This window comes from Bos taurus, chromosome 3, assembly GCF_002263795.3.
Source record: "Bos taurus isolate L1 Dominette 01449 registration number 42190680 breed Hereford chromosome 3, ARS-UCD2.0, whole genome shotgun sequence".
Lineage (NCBI taxonomy): Eukaryota > Metazoa > Chordata > Mammalia > Artiodactyla > Bovidae > Bos > Bos taurus.
The window spans coordinates 86,861,626-86,886,451 of NC_037330.1; the positions used below are offsets into that span (position 1 = coordinate 86,861,626).

Consider the following 24,826-nt stretch of genomic DNA (forward strand, 5'->3'; position numbering starts at 1 on the left):
TTACAGATGGGGAAACTGAGATACAGGGAAATTAACTAAGTTCTCCAGGGTCATACTAGTAGTGAGTAAAGTAACAGGACTTCAGACCCAAATCTGTCTGAATTCAGAGCGTGGACCCTTTCATCACACCACCCTGCTTTTTTTTTTTTTTTCTTCTTCATTTTTGAGACCAGATTTCATCTCTCTATAGTATCTACTGTCTGAACTTCTGTAAAAATGGAACCTGATGTCATATCCTCCAGGATTATGATTATCTACTATAATGTTAGAATTAAAAAGTCATAACTCCAAGCATGCTTTCTTATTCATTCATTTAATACATTTATACTGAATCTACTTTTCCCAGACACAAGGTCCTGAGGGTGGAGCAATGAAAAAGGCAGCCATTTTCTTCTCATGGAGTTTTCAGGGTAGCCTGAGAGGAAAGCAGGGAATTAAATATATAATTCTTATATAAGAATTACACAACAATCAGTTTATTACAATGGCAGTAAATACTATAATAACGATAGCTAACACCTCAATTAAACTTACTTTGTGCCAGGGATTATTCTGAGTACCATATATTCATACAGTTTTACTCATTTATTTCTTACATGCCAGTGAGGGAAGTGAAGAAATCAGTGAAGGCTTCCTGAAGGAAGTGTCAGCTTATTCTAGAAACAGGAAGAGTTAATTTTGTTGAGGAGGGGAAGAAAGATCAGGAGTTTTGAGTCTAGGGTGGTGCGGTCCATGTATTCACTAGCCACATGAAGCTTTAGAGTACTTAAAATGAGGCTAGGCTGAATTGAGGTGTGATATGAGTGTAAAATACATTCTGGGTTTCAAAGACAGTATAGGAAAAAATAAAGTAAAATATCTCATTGATTTTTGTATTGATTACATGTTGACAAGATGCTATTTTGGCTATAATGGGTTAAATCAAATCTATTAGTAGAACTAATTTTGCCTATTTCTTTTTACTTTTGTTTTAATGTGGCCACCAGAAAATTTTAAATAGCATGTGCAGCTGATATTCTATTTTGATTGGACAGTGCTGCTGTAGAAGCCTGGGGCGTGTCAGGGAGCAGGGGCATCAGGGAAACTAGAGCCTGGAGGAGGCATGGAGAATGATGGGAAAAGAGAAAGAAGGATGCTGAGGCAAATGTAAACAGCTTACCGTCTGTCCTGCAGGTTAGAAAAAGTAATTACAACCTGTATTAACTATCTGAGATGGATGGCCTGACTAACCTACTGAAAATTGTCTCTCAGAACCAGCTCCAGCTGTGAGCCAGATTAACACTATTCTTAAACTTGGTATTGTAGATGGAAGAGGCAAGAACAGGACAAAAACATAAAGAAAAATGGAGGGACATTTTAGGGTAAAAGTCAAACCCTATGAATGGTCGCTCCACCCCAGCCCTATAACACCTTCCTGCCTGCCCCTTACCTCTCTGTCCTCAATCTCCTGCTCAGCTCTTTCCATACCCCGCCCCACTCAGTTACACTCACCTCTCCGTGGGGCCTCGGATATGCTAGGCATGCTCCTACCTCAGGACTTTTGCTCCAGCTGTTCCCCTTACCTGAAAACTCTCCTCTCTGGTATTACATGGTTGCCTACCTTAACTCTTGGTTCAAATGTCACCTTCCCAACAAGGCCTACCTTGACCATCTTGTTTAAAATTGTACTCAGTGGCACCCCCTTACCTTACTTGGTTTTTTCCCCCATAGGATTTATAATTTATTTCTAGCATACTACTTTCCTAAGTTTATTGTTAATCTGCCTACTAGAAAGCATTCTCCCTAAGACATTGACCCCAGTTTTATTTCCCTTATGATCCCCAATCCCCAGCTGATAGGAGTAAGTGTCAGTGGCACTGATCAGTGCGCTACTGGTCATTAAATAGGAATCCTCCATGCACTCTCCTCTCCTGAAGAAAAGGACTTTTTTCTCCCTTTCCTGGAGGTGGACTTGATTAACATTGCTTTCCACTCAGCTTTTACTCCTCAGGGTTCTGCCCTGTTCTGGATCCCAGTTCTACCCGCGAAAGGGTAGAGAAACGGCTGCTGCTACCAGATAGCTTCGGGGGCTGGGAGCTGGGATTCCTGGTACCCTCCGGGCTTTGCCCAAGCGCAGATCAGGGGTTCCGGACTCTCTGAGAGGCTGAACAAGGTACTTGGTGGATCAAGGAGGAAAAGGAGGGAGACAGTTGTCCCATACTGGGCAGTGGTTTTCAAGCCTGGGTACGGGGACCAGATATATCAACATCACCTGGGAACTTAAAAGAAACACAGAGCCTATGGCTCCAACCTAAACCCACCAGTCAGAAACAGGAGGGTGGGGTGGAGCGTCATCGACTTAACTAAATCGTTCAATTAAATAAATGAACAAAGCCTCATTCTGATTCTGATGCACTCAAGTGTGAGAAGCCTCAGGCTAGGGGAAAGGAGGCACTCAGAGCTTTGAAGGCAGGGAGGGACTTTAAAAAGTCAGGCCAGAGGACAGGTCCCGCGGGCAGGCTAGCTCAGGGTGGGTTCCCTGCGCCGGAGGCAGCGCGGGGTGGTCTGACCTGGGAAGTTAAAGGCCAGTGTTGTTCGCAGGTCCTCCACCCCCACCCCAGGAAAGTCCCGCGGCGCGGCCGTGACCTTCTGACGGCCACGGCCCTCTCCAGGCTGGGCTGTCTGGAGCCCTGGGCGCAGGCGCTGCACTCGGGGTGCGCTCTCTTCACCGCAGCCAGGCCACCGCCCCTCCCTCTGGGGTCCCCCCCGCTCCCCCGCCGAGTCCTTGGGCTTCAGCCAGCAGAGTCCCTCCCTCTGCCCCCCGGCTGCCAGCCGCCTCAGGCCCCTCTGGCTGTCTTCTCTATCTTTGATGGAGCTCTGTCTCAATTTTTCTCTCTTCCTGCCCGATGTGTTCTCCTTGCCTCTCTTTGTTTTTCATTCTCATACTTTTTTTTTTTTTTTTAAAACAGTTACTAAGCTCCCATGATGTGCCCTGGGTGGTCCTAGGCTCTGGGCAGTGAGCACTGAAAACAAGCAAACCTATGGGCAGGGAGCTTACTGGGTCTTGAATCCATCTCTCCCCACCTTCCTCTGCTGCCTCTGCACCCCAGATCTCCCCTGCCTTCTCAGCACTGGCTGTTCTTCCCTCTACCTCTCCTGGTCATATCTAAAGGAACTTTTCTTTGGGTCCCATGGTAGGAAAAAAAAGCCTACTTCTGTCTGTTATAAAGTTGCAGTTAAAATGGCAATCTTACCTTCAAGGACACTAGTTTCAAATGTTAGCCGCTATGGACACCTCAACCAAAATTAGTTTATTAGTTTAATTCAGACAGTCAGGTCCTATGAGGTCACCTAGTATCTACCTATTAATACACTGACCTTTGTGCTGCTGCTGCTGCTGCTAAGTCGCTTCAGTGGTGTCCAACTTTGTGCGACCCCATAGACGGCAGCCCACCAGGCTCTGCCATCCCTGGGCTTCTGCAGGCAAGAACACCGGCGTGGGTTGCCATTTCCTTCTCCAGTGCATGAAAGTGAAAAGTGAAAGTGAAGTCGCTCAGTCGTCCAACCTTTGTGCTAGACAGTCATTCAAGAAAATGCATGCGTGCATCCAACGATGTATTGAAGACTTAGTCTTCGCTGGAGATTGTTCAGAAGGAGCTCTGTCCAATAGATGGTGTGCTTCACAGCGCTCTGAAAAAATTAAAACAATGATGCAGAGTGACCAAACAATGCCGCATTTAACCCTTTCAACCTCTCTTCTAGGTGAATAAGACTGTATAATAATTTGATAGATATGGAAACTGAGGCTGAGAGACCATGCACCTTGTCCAAGTACCTATAACTGAAAAGCTGCATGACCAAGATTTAACCCCCTGTATGACTGACTCCCGAGTTGGTTCCCATTAACCTTCAAGGCCAGCTTGGAGGGAAGGGTACCACAAAGAAGATGGAGGTGAGGAAGGAGGAGTGGAATGGCTCTAGAGAGAAAACTTCTGAGTACTAAACTGAGGTTTGGGTGATGCTGTGTGTTATTAATGAAGTTTCATGATCTCTCTGGATCCTCCTTATAGGTAAAATGTAGAGCTTGGCTCTTTGGCTACAAAAGCCTCCTTCAGATATAATATATAGGTTAGCACATAGGGTCTGGAGCCAGACTAGCCGAGCTGGAAATTTGCTTCCACTACTGACTTGCTGCGTGATCTTGGATAAGTCACTTAAGCCTTCTGGGCCTCAATTTTATCATCTGAAAGATTGCTATAATGGTTACTGCTTCCCTGGGCAGATAACAGGTAAACAGTTTTTAAGGTTAGGAAGGCTATTTAGCACAAAGTAAGTACCCAGTGAATGTTACCTGGTTCTTTTGTTATCCCAGCTCTAAATGGAGGCTTCCTCACCCAGGCCAGGAACCTGTCACGCTGCAGCCCAGGCCTATCTCATGCCTGGCTCATGCCCAGTCTAAGCCCTTTCTTTTGCAAAGAAATGAAAGTCATGATCTCTAGGTCCTGATTGTGAAGAAACCAGGATATCCTAGGAGTCTTGGAACCCAGTGGATTTTCAGTCTGGCTCACCCACAAAGGAGATAGTTTAGTATAGAAGAGTTAGAAACTTTTCATCATTAAATGTATCTGCTTCCACAAAGGTTTTATGCAAAACTCAAAGCATGTTATCTTCCTTTCAGGTGGGCTAGACTAGAATCCAAAGTCAGCGAAGACAGTTTTGCATGCATGCCTGCTCAGTTGTATCTGACTCTGTGACCCCTTTTCACCAGGCTCCTCTGTCCATGGGAATTCCCAGGCAAGAATACTGGAGCGGGTTGTCATTTCCATCTCCATGGGATCTTCCTGACCCAGGGATCCTGACTGTATCTCTTTCGTCTCCTGCATTGGCAGGCAGATCCTTTACCAGCTGACCCACTGGGGAAGCTCAGTATTACGTGGTGCCAAAAAGCAGGTCCTTTGTGTGGTGGTTGATTGATCATCCTAGTGGGAGGACCTTAACTGGTTTTGAGTTTCGATTTTCTTTATTTTAAAATGAGCTTGACAGCAGCATCTATCTCATGGCAAATTTGTAGAAATGAAATGAAAAATTGCATACAAGCATTGAACACAGTGGCTAGCACACAGTAATCATAGGATGGATATTGGCTATGGTCATATTAATAGACCTCATGGATTTTGTACTTTGAATTTTAGTTTCCTCATCTAAAAAATGGGAACAAAAATATTATATATACAGTCTGCCACATACTGTCTTCCTAAAGGGATAGAGAAGTGTGTTGAACATCATAAACCTTCACATAAGTATGAGGGAACAGTCCCTGGCATTTTTCCAATGTGTAGCTTGTCTCCCCTTTCCCAGCTCCCAGCCCTGCCGAGCAGTCACACAGAGCCACGTACCATCACCTGCACAGGTGTCTGCTGTTTCATGCCCCCGTGCCTGTGATCTTTGCACAACTCAATTTCTCTGTCTGGTATGCCCTTCCCCTCATCCTTCAACTTACATACCTCTTGCAGGATGCCTAAGAAACCTGACTCATTCTCCAAGGCCCAGCTCCCAAGGGTCTCCTCTCTCAAATCCTCTTAGATCCAACCAGCCAGTCAGTCATCTCATCCCTGCTTTGTAACCCACTGTAATGGTTCAGACTGCCATCACCTTGCATTACAACTATTGTTTAACCTTTCATTTAATGGCAACAAGGATGAAGCACATAAGTTCTGGAACCTGAGTTCCAGTCCTGACTCTCACACGTATTAGCTGTGTTACCTGGGTAAAGTATAACTTACCTTCTCTGTGCCTTAGTTTCCCTGTCTGCCAAGTAGGGATGATAATAATATCTCCCTCATATGGTTGTTGTTGAGGCGAGTCACCCTTAAACAGAATAGTGGCTGGTGCATAGTAAGTACTGTGTAAATTTCAACTTTCATTAGTGTTTCTGTCTTTCTTATCTAACGGCACAGACTGGGACTTTTCCTCAGTACCTACAGTGAGCCCTGGCACACAGGAGGAGCTCAGCAAATGATTGTTGAATGAGTGGCTCAGAATCCCAAGGTCATAAATTCTTCTGTCTCCATTCAGTCATCTCTGCTCCCCACCAGATCCTGCCTGCCCTCCACTTCTTCTTAGAAGTGGGTCTTTGTAGCTTCCGGTCTCCTTTTAGTACCGGTGCTGCTTTCTCCATCAGAGGTTTCCCCTCCTCTTGTCCAGCTTCCTCCTTGGCTTTTCTGACCCTGCGTTGTCTTCTCCCACCGGAGCCCACAGCCCTTCTTCAGACCCCACCTGCCAACACATTGTTCCCCCCCATGCAGCCTCTGCTTCTGATCCTTCCGGAGTTTGTATTCTCTACTGAATTAATTCCAGAGCTTTCCAGGTCCTCCAGTATTTGGATCCCCACCACCATGAACTTATCTTCTCAAGAAGGGTTTGCTTGGGTGCTTCTCTGAGCATGGTGAAGACCTCACCATCCTACCATCCAGTCATCTATCCACCCATCCATCTCCCCACTTATCCTCTCACCCAGAGCACCCGTACATCTGTTCACCCACCTACCACTCATCACCTTTCTGTTATTTATCCATCTTGACCTATCTTCTCACCTACCCACAGACCCACCAGCCAAATTACCGTCCATCCATGCATTCATCCATCTGTTTATCCACCAGATCAATTAACATTCACTATATACACCCCCCTCTCCAGTCACTATATGGAATACAGACTTGAACAAGAAGAGCTGGTTTCCTATTTCACGTAGTTAAAAATCTACCTGGGGAAATTAGAAAACGGAACCACAATTTGTGGCCAAAGGTAGTTTGTGTCATATGGGTGCTATGGCAGGTTATTAGAGTCCATAGGTGAGCTTCAGGGATCTGGAATTCTGTGGGTGACAAGGTGTGCGTGGTGTCTGTTTATATATGTGTGTGTTTTCAGGGAAGAGGCTCATGGCTTTCACGACATTCTCAAAGGGGGGGTCCCTAGGAAGCACTAGAGGCTGCATAAGGAGAAGCGTGAAGAAGAGATAGCCCTAGTTCAGGGCCTTGAGGTGGAGGAAAAGTGGAACTAACATTGATTTTAGGCCTACTGTATTATGAACTGAATGTTTGTATCCCCTTAAATTCATGGCTTAAAGCCCTAACCCTAAGGTTGGGAGGAAATTAGGTTTAGATGAGATAATGAGGGTGGAGCCCCTGTGATGGCATTGTTATTGTTGTATTAGTCACTCAGTTGTGTCTGACTCTTTTGAGACCCCATGGACTGTAGCCCGCCAGGCTCCTCTGTCCATGGAATTCTCTAAGCAAGAGTACTAGAGTGAGTAACCATTCCCTTCTCCAGGGACTCTTCCTGACCCAGGGATCAAACCCTGGTCTCCTGCCTTGCAGGCAGATTCTTTACCTTTTGAGCCACCAGGAAAGCCACTATGATGAGATTAGTGATTAATGACCTTATAAAAAAAAATGAGGATGTTCTTACTTTGGCAGTAGTATACTAAAATTGCAAGGATACAGAGGATTAGCATGGCCCCTGCTCAAGGTTGATACACAAATTCATGAAGCGTTCCATATTTTTCTGTGACAATCTAAAGGGATGGGACAGTGGGGGGTGGGAGGGAGGTTCAAGAGGGGGAAACATACGTATAGTTATGGCTGATTCACGTTGTATGGCAGAAGCCAGCGCAACATTGTAAAGCAATTATCCTCCAACTAATAAATTTAAGAAAAAAAAGAAGAGGAGGAGACATCAAAACTTCCTCCCTCTGCCATGTGAGGATACAGCAGGAAGACAGTCATCTACAAGCAAGGAAGAGGGTCCTCACCAGACCTGACCATGTAGACAGACACCCCAATGTCAGACTTCCAAGCCTCCAGCACCATGAGAAATAGATGTCTGTTGTTTAAGCCATCCAGTCTTTGGCATTTTGTGATAGTAGCCTGAGCTGACTAAGGCTCTATATCCTAGGCACCACTTCTTTTAGTTATGGAAACTTAGACATGTCCTTATCTGGAATATAGGAATGAAAGAGAAATATGGCCAAGGAAATGAGCTTTCCCCAAGCACCAGCTAGGCAGAATCTTCTTATTGAACGCTTACAACAACCTTTCAAATCGGCATATTATCCCTATTTTACAGAAGAGGAAGCTCAGAGAGGTAAAGTAAGGACCACAGTCACACTGTCATATGGGGCACAGAGGATGTGAATCCAGGTCACTGGGGCTCTAGGGCCCAGGAGCTCTGCCCCTCCCCCAGGCTTGTTTATGGATCAAGGGTGACCCTGAGTGAGTGAGTGCTTTAGAGCTGTAGGACCCCGCTCAGGCTAAGAGAAGATGCGGTTGTTGTCTGTGCTTAGAGAAATGTTAAAAGAATTTTACAAGCCTCAGGAATTGCTGTCATTAAAATTTCAACAACCTTTTCCTGCGGATTCTGCCCATGGAAAAGGTCAGTGAGTGTTGGTTCTCACCCAGGAGTGTTATCACAGTGGTTTCCAGGAACAAGGCTGGCACAGGGCAGACACTTAGGAAGCACTCATAGGTGGGTCTGTTGACAGAAAAGTGCCCTCAGCCCCCAGCCAACCTCTGTGGCCCCCCTCTGCTGGGGGAGTAGGGGTGGGCAGCAGCCTGTTCCATCACAGCTGGCAAAATAGATGTCACCTTAAAACTGCCCCAATGCTTGGAACCAGGGGCCCCACCAGCAGGGTGTACCATCACTCAGGTCCAGGGGTTTCTGAAACTTCAAGAAAGCTTGTGTCCAGGCCAGCTGCCCATCCAGACTCTCTCCAGGCTGCCACTACTGCCTTCCCTCACTGAAGGAGTTCAAACCCAGGTTGAAAACCACTAGACTTCTTGCAAAAAGGAGATTGAACTGAATGACCCTTCAGCTCCCTTCTGGTCATGTAAGACTGGGATGAATTAAGGGAGAAAATGTTTTTTCAACTAAAACTCTTTTCTCCTTGAAGGCAAGGACCGTGTAATTTGTTGATTTGGCCTTATAACCAGATATACCCTTCCTCACCATTCCCTCAGCCACCACCCTAGTCTGAGACACGCTGGTGTGACCCTGAACCACTCCCGCTGCTTCCTCACTGGTCTCCCTTTACGCAGTCTATTCCGTCCCGGTCAGACTGGCCTTTCTAAACGGATTGTATTAGACCTCTGGCCTTCTCCTTGCTGAGTTACAAGGCCAAAAGTTTTTACCAACTTCTCCGCATTCTTAACTTACCTCTTTACACTCTGTGCTATTCCACCGATGCTCTGGCCAGCTCTACACCTCCCCCAATTCATGTTCTCCTGGGCTGTTTTTCTGCTCCCAGAACCCTCAGATTCCCCAGTGAACTCCTCTTCAGCCACTCAACAGGGAGCCAACTGTTCCCCTGAATCTGGGTAGGTGGCCTTCTCTGCGCTCCACAGTACCTGCAGGCTTCTTCACTCTGTATTGTAATTTTCTGGTCCATTTTCTGTCTCTCCCACCAGCTGTAAGCTCCGGGCAGGCTACATCTGTGATTGCTTGTTTATCATATTCTCAGTGTCCAGCCTACAAGACCTAAGACCCTCACTCGTAAGAGGTGCTTAATGAACACATTTGCATTCCTTCCAGCACAACTCTACTTGGAGGCAAGGTCAGATTCCTTGCCCCCACTCTTGAGAGGCCTCTCTGCAGAGGCCCCCAATGTGGAAACCATTAGCGCGCCCTCCCCCTGCCCTTAACTGAATTTGCTCGGAAGAGGCAGGAGCTTTTGGAAGCACCTGAATCCGATTATAGAGCTTGGAAGCAAAGCCAGGCATAATTGGGCTGCCTCACCCACCCCACCCCACCCCCCTTTTTTAGCCAGATGACCAGCATCCTACCCCCGCAAGCGGCCCTCCTGCTTCTCTGCTAGCCTGTGCTGGCTGTGACAGCTCAGCCACCACTGAATGGGCAGCTGCAGCCGCATTTAGAGAGGGTGAGGCAGAGACACTCACTTCAACTCTGACATTCAGTCCGTCTCCTGTGACTCAGGTTGCCCCTGGGGCTGCAGGACACGAGCAGGGCTAGCCCTTTCATTAGATATCTGTGACATGGGAAAAGGTCAGACAAGTGGACTGTGCTGCTGAGTCACCGAGCATGAGTGTCCATCCTGGCAACCTGACCATCGCAAGGGGTACCCGTTTGCCCTTTGAAGGTGGTTTGATTCCTGGGATAGATTCAATGCAGGGCATTCGGGGGAAGATGTCTGTTTCTGTAAAAGGAACCTAAGTAACATGGTTGGGAGGAGAGCTGTCTTTGGAGTCAGACACACCTGCTTTGGAGTCTCAACTCTACAGCACTGGCTGCAGTCCCAGAAGCAAGTTCTTAACTTCCCTGACTCTTAGACCTTCATTTATATGGTGTATGCATGCTAAGTTACGCATACTAAGTCGCTTCAGTTGTGTCTGACTCTTTGAAATCCTATGGATTGTAGCCCGCCAGGCTCCTCTGTCCATGGGATTCTCCAGGCAAGAGTACTGGAGTTGCTTACCATGCCTTTCTCCAGGGGATCTTCCTGACCCGGGGATCAAATCCTCTACTCTTATGTCTCCTGCATTGGCACGCGGGTTCTTTACCACTAGTGCCACCTGGGAAGGAGGCCATCCTACACCTAAGGCACAGAGCTCCTGTGAGAATAAATGAGGTAAAGGATGTGAGAAGCTTAGCAGAGAGCTTGGCGAACAGCAAATGGTCCATGAATGGTAGGTATTATTGTTTGGACATGCTGAGTGGGTACTTGATCCCCAGGGAACATGGTGTCTCCTCACAGTCACCACGGTCTTGGCCCCCACCTACCACATCCATAGTCACATAGTTCTGGCTTGGGGCAGTTTAGTTAAAATGGGGATGAGCCAGGAAGAAATGAAAAGGAAGTAAAAGGCTAGTGACATTTAAAAAAGTTTACTATCTCACATGGACAAATTGTTTCCTCATGGTTGTGCTGGTCTCAGTGGAATCCAGATGCATAGGTAGACACAGGGCCACACACAGGCAGCCGGGCAAGCAGGCTCTTACCGTCTCTGCCTTGTTGTCCTGGACAGCTGGAGAAAGCTGACCTCTGAAACGCACACCCCTTTACCATTCACTGAATTCCCAGCCCCCAGGGTTGCGCCCTTTGGCTCTTGGCTCAGTATCCTCCCTCCATCCAATGCTCTGCTCCTCCAAGCAGAGGGAAAACATCAAAGAACTCTTCGGACATCGCAGAGAAGACCAAATTTGCTCAGCGTCATTTGGCAAGCTGTTTAACCTCCCTTGTAACCTAGCTATCTTTAGCCTCCTAGATGCTATTTTGAAATGTCAAACTAGCAAATACTGCTTCCAGAATGGTTCTGATATGGGATGTGACAGGATGCTTGGGGGAAGGGAGACGAGTGGGAGGTGGGGATGGGAAGGGAGCTTTCTGGTAGAGGGGGAGAAAATGCACTAACTTTACAACCGCCAAGTCTCTCCCTTCTACTGGCTCAGCCACCTCCTCTGGAAAGCCAGCACACTTAAGGGCCAATGGGGGCATTGAGTCCCACCTGGACTTAACCTCGAGGGATGTCTGCCTATCTGACTCTGGAGCCAGACCTGGATGTCCCATTAGCCAAAAGAGCAAACTGACTCTCGTGTATCCAGTACAGTCTAAAAATATTCATTCATTCTCTCACTTATTCACTCATTCATTCAGCAGGTATTTACTGAGTAGTAACTATGTGCCAGGCATGGTACTAGGCACTGGGAACACAAAGATAGCTTGCAAAGATTGATACCCATTGGAATCATCTGGGCAGTTGATTAAACTAGCGCCCCTCCTGCAAGAGTCAGTGCAGCAGGTTTGATGCAGATCTGGGAGTCTGCATTTTGAACGAGCACCCAGGCATTCTGCAGCACATAGTCCAGCGTATGAGAAGCCCTAGTCTAGCTTGTAGCAACATCTGTTTCCTAAGCAGCTCCCCAGTACCAAAAGCTAGGAGCAATGAAATACATGTTATAGCCTCAGACCTTGAAGAACTCGCCATTCACAGACTCCAGAAAGAGACAGATGTCATTTCAGGGTGCTAAGTGCTCTGAAAGCAGAGGTACAAAGTACAGTTAGGCCTCATCAAGGAGGTAACCTGCTCTTAGGAACTTGGGGGCTCTATAAAGGAGGTGATGTTTGAGCTGGGTCTTAAAGCATAAGAAGGGTTTTTCAGACAGAAAAGAGTGGATACAGATTATACCTTCTAGAAATGGACTCAGCAAGCTGTATCTCCCGTCCCATGTGCTCCTCTCATAGTGAGACTGGCCTGCCTCATATGGAGAAGCAGCGGGCTCTGTGTTCCCTGCTCTGGAATCTGGGTGGTGGCTTTTGACTACTTCCTCCCAGAGAGGGCAGAGAAGCGATGTGTGACTTCTGAGGTTAGGTCACTGAAAGCAACCTGGATTTTGCTTGGTTTTCTCTCTCTCTCTCTCCCCCTCTCAGGATTTATGCCTCAGGAGGCCTGAGCTGTCTGGTAAGACGTCTGGCTACCCTGAAACTGACATGTAGACACCACTTGGAAAAGCCATGCACAATGGAGAGAGATGCCCAGGGACCCCACCTTTGGTTAATTTCAGCCCCCCGGCCTTAGAGGCACCCAGCTGACACTGAGTGAAGCAGAGACGAGCCGTTTCCTCTCAGTCAGCCTAAATTGCAGATTTGGGGGCAAAATAGAGATTTTTGTGGTTTCATTATAAAGCATTATGTTTGGGGTGCTTTGTTAACACAGCATTAGATACCTGAAACAGGCTGTAAGGGTTGTAGGAAGAGGATGCAATAGCAGGTACAAAGATTTCGAGGGGGGAAAGGCTGCCTAACTGTTCTTGGAATTTGAAGAGATTTGATATGCTCATGAAGAATTCCAAGGTCTTGATTCACCATGGAACCGATGTGTACAGTGAAGCTACCTGTGTTTGCTGAGTGGTGAGGTCGAAGCTCTTGCTCCAGGCCACATAATCCACAGATCGGGTGACCAACTCCCCCCCCGACACCCCCCCCCACACACACACAATTGGCATACATGGTGTTAACTCTCCTCTTTTTGTTGTGATGTCATTTTGAGGATATCCGTGCTACCTTCTCAGCTCCTAGGAAGAGATTCACTGGGTGTTAAAGTTGAAGTGATTCAGGTGTCATTTCATCTAAGTGCCTCTCAGATCTTACTGTGCCCAGCAGGCCAGCAGCAAATGTTGACCGAGGCTTTGAATGAGGCTGGTGTGTGAGGGGCAGCGTCAGAGCAAGGCCTGCATCCCTGACTCATGGGATCTCAAAATCATGGGCCTGGGAGGGGTGTTTGCAGGTCATCCTTCCAGAAAACCTGTCCATAGCAGGAACTCAGAAGCCAGTCCTGCCTGCTCTGAAGTTCTTTCTTCAACTGGGTCCAAATCTTCTTCCCTAACTGGCAGATAAAGCAGGTAATATAACATCCAGTCCACAAGGGACGAAATTGAGGCTCAGAGACACCACACAGCTTCTGTGTGATAGCAGCTCAACGCGGCCCCTAGGGTTGAATTAAGTCTGATGTCTCCCCACTCCCACATTCTATGCACCCCATGAGCACACCAGGAGCCCGTGACCTCTACACCACACTGTGTCCTCCACCTGAGATGCCTTCCTCATCCTGTCTGTCTGTTTGACTCTTTATCTTTGTTGAAGTCCCCTATTTCAACCTTAACTCCCCTGGGAAGACTCCCCTTGTTCATATAGCCAGCAGGGGTCTGCAGTTACCCACACTTCCCTGTGGTCTTCCCTTCCTGACAACTTACCTGTGGATGTTGTTTGCTTAGCCAGCTCTCCCAATTACACAGGATAATTAACAACAGTTATAACAATAACAATCGTAAACTACTACATTTTCTTTTAAAAGATTTATCTTTTTTAATGTTAGATAATCTAAAATTATTAATACAGAAAATGTGAATACTTAGTCCATTTCTTGTTAAATTTTATTTTGAAGGGTAGTCTACAAATGAGTCACCATGTGATAGGTTTTCATCAGAGTTTATAATATTTTAAGCCTATTCTTCAATTTGTTTGAATATGCTTTCTATCGTGGTGGTGGTGGTGATGGTGGTTTAATTGCTAAATCCTGTCTAACTCTTGTGACCTCATAGACTGTAGCCTACCAGGCTCCTTTGTCCATGGGATTTTTCCAGGTAAGAATAATGGAATGGGTTGTCATTTTATTCTCCAGGGGATCTTCCCAATCTAGGAATCGAACTCAGGTCTCCTGCATTGCAGGTAGATTCTTTACCAACTGAGCCACCAAGGAAGCCCTATGCTTCCTATACATAAAACCAAAAGCCCTTAGTTTATTGAACATATGAAGCAAGACTGGATTTTGAAAATCTACAAATAAACTGAGTTGCTTTCTCTTTGATTTGCTATTCTTGCTTTCAGACAAAAATCAATGGGATTTTCAGGTATAGAAGACTTTATCCTAAAATAGTTGGTATTCTGTTAAAAAGCAAACTTGTGCTATTCCTGGAACAATATGGATTATAAAATTTCTCATTTTTTTGGAGTGGTATTAATAAAATCAAACAAGAAAGAGACCAAAATCAGGCACATGAACTTTTTGGTATTGACTCAACAACTTTCCTAAGTTTCCTAAGTGTTTTGAAACAGCTTCCTTACTTTTATTTATTTATTTAACATTAAAAAAAACTGAGATATAAATGACATATAACATTGTATTGGTTTTAGATGTACAACATGATGAATTAACATATGTCTATCTTATATTAACTTTCCACTAATGAATCTATCAATCATCTATTATCTGTCTATCTCAGTCATCTGTCTTTCATACTAGTTGAAGTCTGACTGATGCAATCACAGAAGACTTCTGTGCTCGTCTTCCTTCTCCAGCTTTTCAGCCTTAGTTCCACCCATGTTCTTTATACAGTGTGGCTTTGAGTCCCTTCACCATGCCTCCAGACACACTACATTTCTCTGCCTGTCCTTATAGTTTACCCTTTCAGCGAGTACTCGTCACATCCCTGCTGCATGCCAGGGAGCATCTGGGAGCACGAGAAGGAGCAAGACTCTCCAGTGCCTGCCTTCCTGAAGTTTGGACCCCTAATTCTATGCCTGCATTGCTGGGAGGGTGTAGACCAGACCTTCAAACGCTGGGGGAGGAAAGCTGTTTAGCTGTTCAGCTATCAGAACCATAACCCCTCAGCGAGCATCACTCAGTGCTGTGAAGAAGCAAGCTCTTCTTGCTCTTAGAATTTAATGAACATCATCCGATGACAAGGCTGGACGACAGTTCCATCAACTGTCAGGCATTTGAAAATTAGTTATTCCATATAATCCTCACAGTGACCCTAAGAGGTAGACATGACCCAGGAGAAGGCATGGCTTGTACCAGCAGAGCCAAGCACTGCTCACAAGATTGTGAGACCCCTGGACCCTGTGTGGCTGAACATCAACACATGACCTTTTCTTCTCTGAGGCTCCCAGGGAAGGAGTCAGTTGTCATCCATTTGAGGCCCAAGTTCTTTTCCAGGCACTCTCGTCCCTGTAGCTCTAATTTTACCGTGACCTTTTGTGCTCAGCCCAGCCAAGTACAGGAAAGAACTTTGTGCTCTTCAAAGGCTCAACAAGGCAAATGGCTTGGACAGGAATAAATTATAAATTATACTGAGAACAATGCTTTCTGCAGTTACCCTTCTGGGCCTTTGATATATGATGGAACATGAACATGGACTGCTGTTCACTGCTGGGACTACTGCTTTCAGAAGAGCAGTGGAGGGGAGGTAGGGAACTGGTGATCGTGAGCACCCACATGGGCCATGTGCAAACAATAACAGCAACAGCAATAATTCATAAATATCAGCTGCATACTCAGTGTGTGCCAGGCACTATTCTAAACTCTTCACATATGTTAACTTATCTAATCTTCTTAACAACCCCATGAGTTGACTACTATTATTATCCCCATGTTATAGATCAGGAAATTGGTTTAGTAATTCCTTAAGTGATACAATTAATATGTGGCCACACTGGGATTTGAACGGAGGCAGCCTGGTTCCGTTCCTGTTCTGTGCTCTTCTCAAAATCACAGTAGGCTCTCAAATACTTTATCTCATTTAATCCTAATGGTCCTGTATGTCAAGTGATATCTCAGCCCTGCTAATCCTCCCACAGCAAATACTTTATTCTCAGAACTTGTCAAACTCTTCCCTTACTCCATAAGCTTCTGGGAGGAGGGGGCCCTATCTGTCTTGTTTACTTTTGGGTGTCCAGTGCCTAGCACAGTGTCTAAATGACATAGTAGCTATTGATAAACAAGAAAGTACACACACATTTTACAAATAAGGCAACCAAAACAAACCATCCAAGATCAAACTGGTACTGTGTGATGGAACTGAAACTGAAATCCAGGTTTCCATGATGTCAAATTCTAAACTTTCTTTCTGTCACTTGTTTTTCTCTGCAAATACCCAGGTCCCAGACGAGGGCTTGCACATCATAGCTACTTAATAAAATGTGCTGTTAAAGAACTGAAATGACCTATCCCCCAACTTTCCCAGCATGCCATCTCTTCACCCCTTTATTTTAGAGTTCTGCCTTTTCCGTCATGCCAATGACATAGGATATATTTTCCATGCTCACCCCTCCATCCCACCCTGTGATCTCGAGCTCCCCTCAGCAGCGCATCACATTTATATCATATTTTGCACATCCCCCACTTTGGAAATGCCTGCTTTTTGAGCTTGAAGTTTGAAGCTACCAAACTTCACAGTAATGTGGCTCACTTACATAATACAAATGCTTTTTCTTTTTTTTTGTTCCACTCTGAACTTCTCAAATTTTTATTTGGTTTCTTGGAATCTATATGCTTATAGATGAGGAGGATTTGCCTACAAAGGCATCAAATGGAGAGAATTTCTTGAATTTTTAAAAGGAAAGACTTATACCAAGGGAAGTATGGCAACTTCCTGAATTAAATGGAATTATTTCAGACCCAAAGGTTACAATTGGAAAATCTCAAGCAAGTGATAAAGTCAAGCTAGAGAAATTATAACTTGGGGGAATTAGAGGTAATTTGAATTGATCGAATGAACACTAACCCAATGAGGCAATGACTTCTAATGAAATGAGCTATGAATTCAGGTCCTAGTTGTTCATTCCTTCATCCATCCATCCAGGGAGGAAAGTTTCAGGCAGATGGATAGCATGTTCATCAACCCAGCAGTAAGAAGGATGTTCTATGTGGGAAAGATAAAGATGTTCCATATAAATTAAAGTATTAGTCACTCAGTCATGTCTGACTCTTTGTGACCCCATGTACTATAGCCCACCAGGCTCCTCTGTGCATGGAATTCTCCAGGCAAGAACACTAGAGTGGGTTGTCATTCCCTTCTCCAGGGGATCTTCCTGACCTGGGGATTGAAACCAGGTCTCCTGCATTGGAGGCAGAGTCTTTAGCAGCTACTAGGGAAGCCCATATAAATGGATGATTTCAAAGAAGGAAAGACAAGAGATGAACCTTGCCTGTTAAACAGAGACCAGCTCTTGAAGGACCTTGTAAGTCTTGCCCTGAAGTTTGTCCTTCAGTGGTATTGAAGAGATATAGGCAAGGGGGTACTTATATTAATTCATCAGTTAAAAAAAAAAAACTTTGAAGATTTTGGGAACATGTATGTAGCTCTACACATACTCTTTGTGTTTCATGATTCTGAGGTTGCCAGACAGGACTAGACTTACTTCCATTTCTAACCCATATTATGATTGGGATGAGTTACTTCCTATTTGGGATCCTTAGGTCTCTCATCCATAAGAAAGCATAAGGAAAGAAAGGGGATTGGAAAGCTGAGTCTTCAGAATAGTTTTCCTTTGCTGAACTGTTCCCAGAGGGGCAACCAGCCTTCACTAGGTGTGATTAATAAATTACAAAAGGTAAATAGAGTGCCTTGAAAAATTTTATGTTCCTTTTTAAAATTTTACCTGTCTTTCGAGTCTGCTGGGAAGCCTGTCACTCAACTCTTAGTAATAAAACAGCCCTGCACGAAGAAAGGAAAAATAAATCAGAAGCTGTATGCCTTTAAACTCACTAAATGAAAGCCCAGTATGCATGCTGCCTCCCTCCAAACTAATCACTGGGTTAAATTCGAGATGCACACTCCAAATCAATAGCTAGGGAGAACTCCTGCCTGTGCCTCAGGAAAATTCCACTTCCTTTCTGATGTTGTCACTTGACACGTCAGGAAGTTTCCACTCACCACCCACTCCTGAAAAGGCCACCATCACCATGCTTCACATTTCCTGGCTGCCTTTCTTCAAAGGAATCAAGATGTCTTGCAGAGGGAGCCCACTCCTTGTCACAGACTCTCCTGGAGCTTGAAAGAAGGGCTGTGTGCAGAGAGGAGAGGTGTGGAGATGCCTGCTTTAGACAGAGAGAAATCAAAGTGTAAAGAAGCCCACGTCTTGTTCAAAAGTCCCAATGACACAAGACTTATACTCCCTTGGATGGCAATATAGCAAGTGGGAAGAACATGAGATATGAACATAAATCATGCCCCTAAAACCACTCTCTGCTTCACCTTTCTTGACTATAAAATAGAAGAAATAAAATACTATATATTACTAGCTACTTTAACCTTGGGCAAGTTACATAACTTCTCTGTGTCTGAATGTCTTCATTTGTAAATGAGGTCATATAGGCTAAATGGCCAACCCATTGTCACTGCTCAGCACATGATAATAATGGGGTATTTTCATCTCTGGATCAAGGCTACGTCTCCTTTCTCTACTATTCAAGACTCAACCTTGCCATCACCTTCTCTAGTAGCCTCCAGACTGGGTTAGGTCCCTTTGCTGCGCTATTATAATAATATTGATAGTAATTTGAAAAATCAGTGATGATACTAACACTAAAAACCACCATTTATGGATCACTTGCTACACAACAGCTTCTAAGCCTTATATTTGAATTAGCTCATTTAGTCCTCATAACAACCCTATGAAATAAGAATATAGATACATTCTGCATTTTACAGAGGAAGACACTGAAGCACACAGAGTATACATCACCTGCCTGAGATGTCATCAGTGAGAAGCAGGCGAGCTCACCTGTCTCCTAGAGCACCAGGGTTCCACTCTTTCTTGATTTAACTGTGGGACCATGGTAATCCCATTTACCTGGCTTTCATCTCCACTGGACTTCAGGCTCCCCTGAAATAGGGACTGAGTATTATCCATTTTTGTATTCCCAAAGTCTAGCACAGAGTAGGTGCTCCTTGACTTTGAAATGAAATGAAACTGACTCATCATACAAAGGCAATAGAGTACACGTATTTAATACCAAGGGATCAAAATTGAGACGGTGACTTCCCCGGTCAGGCTGCTGCAGAGCTAGACATCATCTCACACGGGAGGGGCTTGGCCAGACTGAGACAAAGCAAAGACAAGAGCTGGGCAGACGAGTCAACTGAAAAAAAAAGACCCAAGTACAACCCTCCCACCTAAACTCTTTCGTTAGTCACACAAATGAAAGACACTCAATAGATGCTTCAAGAGGACGGCCTGAAAGTTGCCCTCAGAACCCCCGTGAATGATGTGCATGGTTGACAAACGCAGTGGTGGCAAAAGCAAAAACTTTTTGGAGCTCTAATTTCAGAGAGTTGTCTCTGTCATTCTTAACAAATTCTTGCCTCACTGTCATGTAGTCTTGAATTGAAAACTTAATGGGGTGTTGTTAGAACTGGATCTCAAGACTGAGTGGGACCCATTGGAGTCAAGATTCTGATGCTAACAGCAATGGCACAAAATAAGAAAAAAATAAATATCTTGTAAACATATAGAAAGATCCTCAGTTGCACTAATCATCAAAGAAATTCAAACTAAGTAAATGAGATTTTCTTCCAAGATTTGCAAAAGTTAAAAAGGTCAACAATGTTCAAGGTACGTGATGCTCTGAGAAAATGGATATGATTATATTCAGTTAGTGGGAGTCTAAATATAGAGTCTCCACCAAAATTCAATTTCCAGGACACTAATACATAGGTAAATCCACACATGTGCTCACAAATATATTTTCAAGCACATTCACTTCAGCATCGTTTGTAATAGTGAAAAAAAATCTTCCAAAGTAGGGAAATGGTTTTTAAAATGATGGTATATTCATAGAAAGGAATGGAAAGATGACCAGATTCTAAAAAATGAACACCTGTCTCCCCAGGAGCCCTCGATCTTCTAATTACAACTCTCTTCTGATTTGTCCCTGGGGGTGTCACACCAGATACATAACTAAGGAACAGGGATGGGAAGGGGATGAGACTCCCCTCCCCCATTTATATCTGTGGTTTCCTTTCTTCCCTTCTTCCTTCCTTCATTCTATCCTATCTTTTATTCTTTCTTCCTTAAGTCTAATAAACATGCATTTTTGTTATCAAGATTACTTTATCTTTTTTTTTTTTACAAGATGCTGGTCCCCAGCAAGGCAAAGCCAGACTTGTGAACAGGTTTAGTTCAATAATAAAAGTATGGACAAAACTCCATGCTAATACAGAAAAGAATGTAAAACAAACACCTTTCCAAAAACACAGGAGAAGATGCACAGAAGAGGAGGCTCGGGGAGTTAACCTGAGCTCGGCTTGGGCATCTCTTAGGAACAGATGCTCTCCAGGGGAAGACAATGAAGGCAAAGCTTCCTAGGCAGAGGAATGCAAGAACCCAGGCCTAGGGCCTGAAACAGGGTGGGCTGTGCTGTGTTTGCAGCTGGAATGTGACCCTCAGTGCTCAGATGCTGTATTTAGTCCTGAAACAAGGCACCAGAAGAAGCACAGGCTGAGGAGTGGCCTGAATTTAGTTCTAGTTTGGAGGAGCAGCCACGGAGGAAGAAGGCAAGAGAGATGGGTGAACGATTTGCACATAGTTTTCATCTGACCTGCTGTGGAATGTGGCTCATAATTCATCTACATGGGCAGCTAGCTACTGGAATGGACAAAGGAAACCCAGCCAGTGGAAATTCCTGGGAAACTGTCATGGGGCCCAAATAGGAAATGCCACTCAAGAGATTTTACTGGTGCCAGGCTTGGATACCAGTGTCAGAACCATGCTCCTCCAAGAACCATTTCTTCCTGTCAGCCAAGAGAGAGACACTTCGGCTGATACATATGTGGATAATAAGCAGGGTCCCATCCACATTATTCTTTTCAGCCATATTACATTCACCATCTAACTTGATACTTCAAGAACTGCTGAATCAAGGATAATTATCTTCATTTTACAGATCTTGGAATGGAGGCTAAGGGAAATTTAGTGACTCAGGTAAGGTCACACAGCTAAGGGAGACATAAATGTATCATTAAAAATCTTTTGCTTTTGAAATGATACAGGCTTATTTTAAAATCTTTATTCCATTAAGTCATGATTCCATACTCACTACTTCATATGACTTTGGGTAATTTACTTTCCTCTCTGAGTCTATTTTCCTATATGTAGAATGAGAATAACTTTATCTATCTTATAGAACTTTCGGAAACATGGAGTGAGATTATATATGCTGCCCACTATGTAAGTCCTCCTTCCTTAGGACTCAAAACTAATTTGATGTGGTTATTGATGCTTTAATCACTCAGTTGTGTCCTACTCTTTTGCGACCCCATGAACAGAAGCCCACCAATCTCCTCTGTCCTTAGGATTTCCCAGGCAAGAATGCTGGAGTGTGTTGCCATTTCTTTCTCCCAGGGATTTTTCTGACCCAGGGACTGAATCCATGACTCCTGCATTGGCAGGCAGATTCTTTACCACTGAGCCACCAGGGAAGTCCAGTTTGATGTGGTATGCTTAGCTGCTCAGTAATGTCTGACTCTTTGCAACCCCATGGACAGTAGCTCACCAGGCTCCTCTGTCCATGGGGATTCTCCAGGCAAGACTACTGAAGTGGGTTGCCATGCCCTCCTCCAGGGGAATCTTCCTAATCCAGGGATCAAACCCAGGTCTCCTGCCTTGCAGGCAGATTCTTTACCATCTGAGACACCAGGGAAGCCCACTTTGATGTGGATGGGGCAGCAAATGCACCCACTTAAAATATGCTATTTCCCAGTCTTCATTGCACTTGGATGTGGCCATGTGACATAGTTCTGGGCAATGAAATGTAAACAGGAGTCTCTAGAAAAGGGACCTGGTCCTGAATAAAAAAATTAAACCTTTTTCGCAAAAGCCTTCCTTCTCCCCTTCTTCCTTCTTGGGATGAAATTACGTTCCAAGGAATAGAGGGGAAAATGGAGATTCAGCAGCCAGCTTGGAGAGATGGAAGAGCTTGTACCTCTGCTAGGATTGTTGGTTGGGCTGCTTTTCCCTGGACTTATTGCTTGAGACAAATCCACCCCGGCTAGCTTAATCAGGTTGCAGCTGTCCATATTCCTGACTGATGGAATAATCTAGGCTTTGATACACCACACATACCCAAATGAATGGCAGTCATTTTGATTAGAGCAGGGACTTTTCTCTGAAATGCAGGCAAGAATTTAAACTCCTGTGCTTCATTCTTAAAATAGTATTAACCTGCTGAGTCATCCCACTCCCCACACTCTACACAGTGTTCTTGTCTCCATTCTCTGCCGTGCTCACCTCCAAAGTTGGGCACATGGGACGCTCCCCTGCTGGTCCTTCTCAGCTCAAATGAGACAACGTATATAAAATCCCTAGCTCAGTGCCTGGCACACATGCGTGCAACAAATGGGATTTATTTGTCTTGAGTCAGATGTTTTAAAGCAGTCTCAGCAAATCAGAATCTTCTTTGACAAGCTTTAATAAACTTTAGCAAGGTTTTAACAAACACGTGAGTTTATCTTCAGGAGCCCCATGACCTACAGGGTAAAGAGACTCAAGCAGTTATTACATGTTGTTCAAGGTCCTAACTCTTGCCTACAGCTCTGGACTCCTCCTGGGTCCCTAGATAATGTCCTTTCCCCAGCTTGCACTCAATAGGGTTTTCATCTCCTCTGCTTAGGGCTCATCTGATTGTAGCCACTGAGTTTGCCACCTCCTCTGAAGGTAAGGCTTACATCTTATTTACCTTTGACTCCTTGGTAACCCTGCACAGAGTACTCAGTGAATTATAACTGAATGAATAAATGAGTTTCCAGTCAATGCCTAGGAGTCTATTCACATAGAGGTCTTAGCTTTTCCCTGAAAATGGATGAGCATTTTCATGCTTCAGGAGTTTTGCACGGGCTATTTCTTTTATTCAGAATTCTTTCCCTCCATTTTTGGCTATAGGACTCCTACTCACCCACACTGCTGCTGCTGCTAAGTCGCTTCAGTCGTGTTGGACTCTGTGCGACCCCATAGACGGCAGCCCACCAGGCTCCCCAGTCCCTGGGATTCTCCAGGCAAAAACAGTTGGAGTGGGTTGCCATTTCCTTCTCCAATGCATGAAAGTGAAAAGTGAAAGTGAAGCCGACTCTTCGTGACCCCATGGACTGCAGCCTACCAGCCTCCTTCACCCATGGGATTTTCCAGGCAAGAGTACTGGAGTGAGGTGCCATTGCCTACTCACCCACACACACCTTCTCAAACATCACCTCTTCCAATTCCCTTAGTTGCTTATTCTCTTAAAGCATCTGATACTTAACTCTCCTATGGCATATGACCCGCTATTTATTATTATGATCATTTATCTACATGCTTCTTTCCCCTGAAGTCTGATTTCTTAAAGGCATTTAGTCATTTTTTTCCTGTCAGTTGTATTCAGTAGAATTCCTGGATTATAGTAGATATTGAGAATTTTGTGAATCTAGTTACAGTTTTGAATTTACACAGAATTGTGACTTTGAGTTGTTGCCCATCCTTACCTCATAATGAGCTTGTGACATCAGGTACTGAGAAGGTAAATGAAAGAAAATGAGTCTAATTTAATTGGTACCTTCTATGGACCAGTCATTATCATTGTCCATGCTATTAGTATTTAAATGATTGGTTTAAATTGAGGTAACAGTTCCTTCGTCACAGTCATTGGGATGACTCTTTGACACACAATGCATCCGTGGTTCTAAGAACCTTGGAGGATCCCAGTGACTCTGTTTGCATTGTGACCCTCCACACCCAATAAAGACATGAGCGTCTGACCCAAGCAGGCTGAATCAGGTTCTCTCTAACAGAAATACGAAATTTGGAATGGATTGCTGAAGAGCCTGGGAGCTGTGGGAGCTGAGTCACACTTGTGGCAGTCCTCCAAGGTGAAAGGCCATGAAGAATTCTGAGATACCAGAACTGCCTTGGGTTCTCCTATCTTGGTAGTTCAGCATTTCCTTTGATTTTCTGAGACACCCCCAGCATCCTTCCAATAAATTTCCCTTTAGCTTAAGCTAGACAAAGTCCATTTCAGATGCTTATAAGTTTAAAAAATCAGAACCAATACAGTCCAAATCCAAAAAAGAATTTCCTGTTTGGTCTCTGAATTGGTGAAGATTTGCATCAGCTGTAAGTGACAGGAAACCAAATATAAGATTACAAGCCTGTTTTTCTCTCAAATCAACTAATTACCTGATCATCCAAGTTCCCTCTCTCATGTTGTTCTGCCAATCTCAGGATGCAGCTTTCATCTCATGACCAAGATGGCTGCTCAAATTCCAGTCACCAGTCTAGCATGTAGGAAGGAGAAAGACATGCCCCATCTTTTAAAGGTGTGCCCCTCAAAGTTGATCACACTATTGCTAATTCTGTTCCACTGGCCAAAGTGTAGTTACATAATTCCCACATGCCATCTATTTGATCCTCCAGGCCCACTGCCTATTCCTCTTCATCTGCTCTCTGCCATGGGTGGGGGGTGGCCTGTGGGCACCTCATCAGTGGGAGGTGGTAATCCCTGCTTTTTATGGCCCTAGTTTAGACAAT

The 24,826-nt window shown here is 44.8% G+C and overlaps 2 long non-coding RNA genes and 1 other non-coding gene across 7 annotated transcripts; 1 reads left to right on the forward strand and 2 right to left on the reverse strand.

Annotated features, from left to right (window-relative positions):
* Positions 1 to 294: 294 nt before the first annotated feature.
* LOC112446006 (uncharacterized) lies at positions 295 to 9,802 on the reverse strand. Its single transcript, XR_003034053.2, has 3 exons — positions 9,190 to 9,802; positions 3,358 to 3,669; positions 295 to 415 (listed from the first exon to the last, which is right to left on the reverse strand). It is a non-coding gene; the product is annotated as an uncharacterized lncRNA (long non-coding RNA).
* LOC112446073 (U6 spliceosomal RNA) lies at positions 7,440 to 7,542 on the forward strand. Its single transcript, XR_003034151.1, has one exon. It is a non-coding gene; the product is annotated as a U6 spliceosomal RNA (small nuclear RNA).
* A 6,946-nt stretch (positions 9,803 to 16,748) lies between the features above and the next one.
* Positions 16,749 to 24,448, reverse strand: LOC112445886 (uncharacterized). Of its 5 annotated transcripts, none has more exons than XR_009493970.1 (6): positions 23,785 to 24,448; positions 22,559 to 22,797; positions 19,016 to 19,156; positions 18,205 to 18,365; positions 17,930 to 17,985; positions 16,749 to 17,190 (listed from the first exon to the last, which is right to left on the reverse strand). It is a non-coding gene; the product is annotated as an uncharacterized lncRNA (long non-coding RNA). The 5 variants fall into 5 exon arrangements; XR_009493969.1 differs by having other exon boundaries at positions 16,750 to 17,190; positions 18,205 to 18,368; positions 19,055 to 19,156; positions 23,785 to 24,446; XR_003033889.2 differs by having other exon boundaries at positions 16,750 to 17,190; positions 19,055 to 19,156; positions 23,785 to 24,445.
* Positions 24,449 to 24,826: the final 378 nt, after the last annotated feature.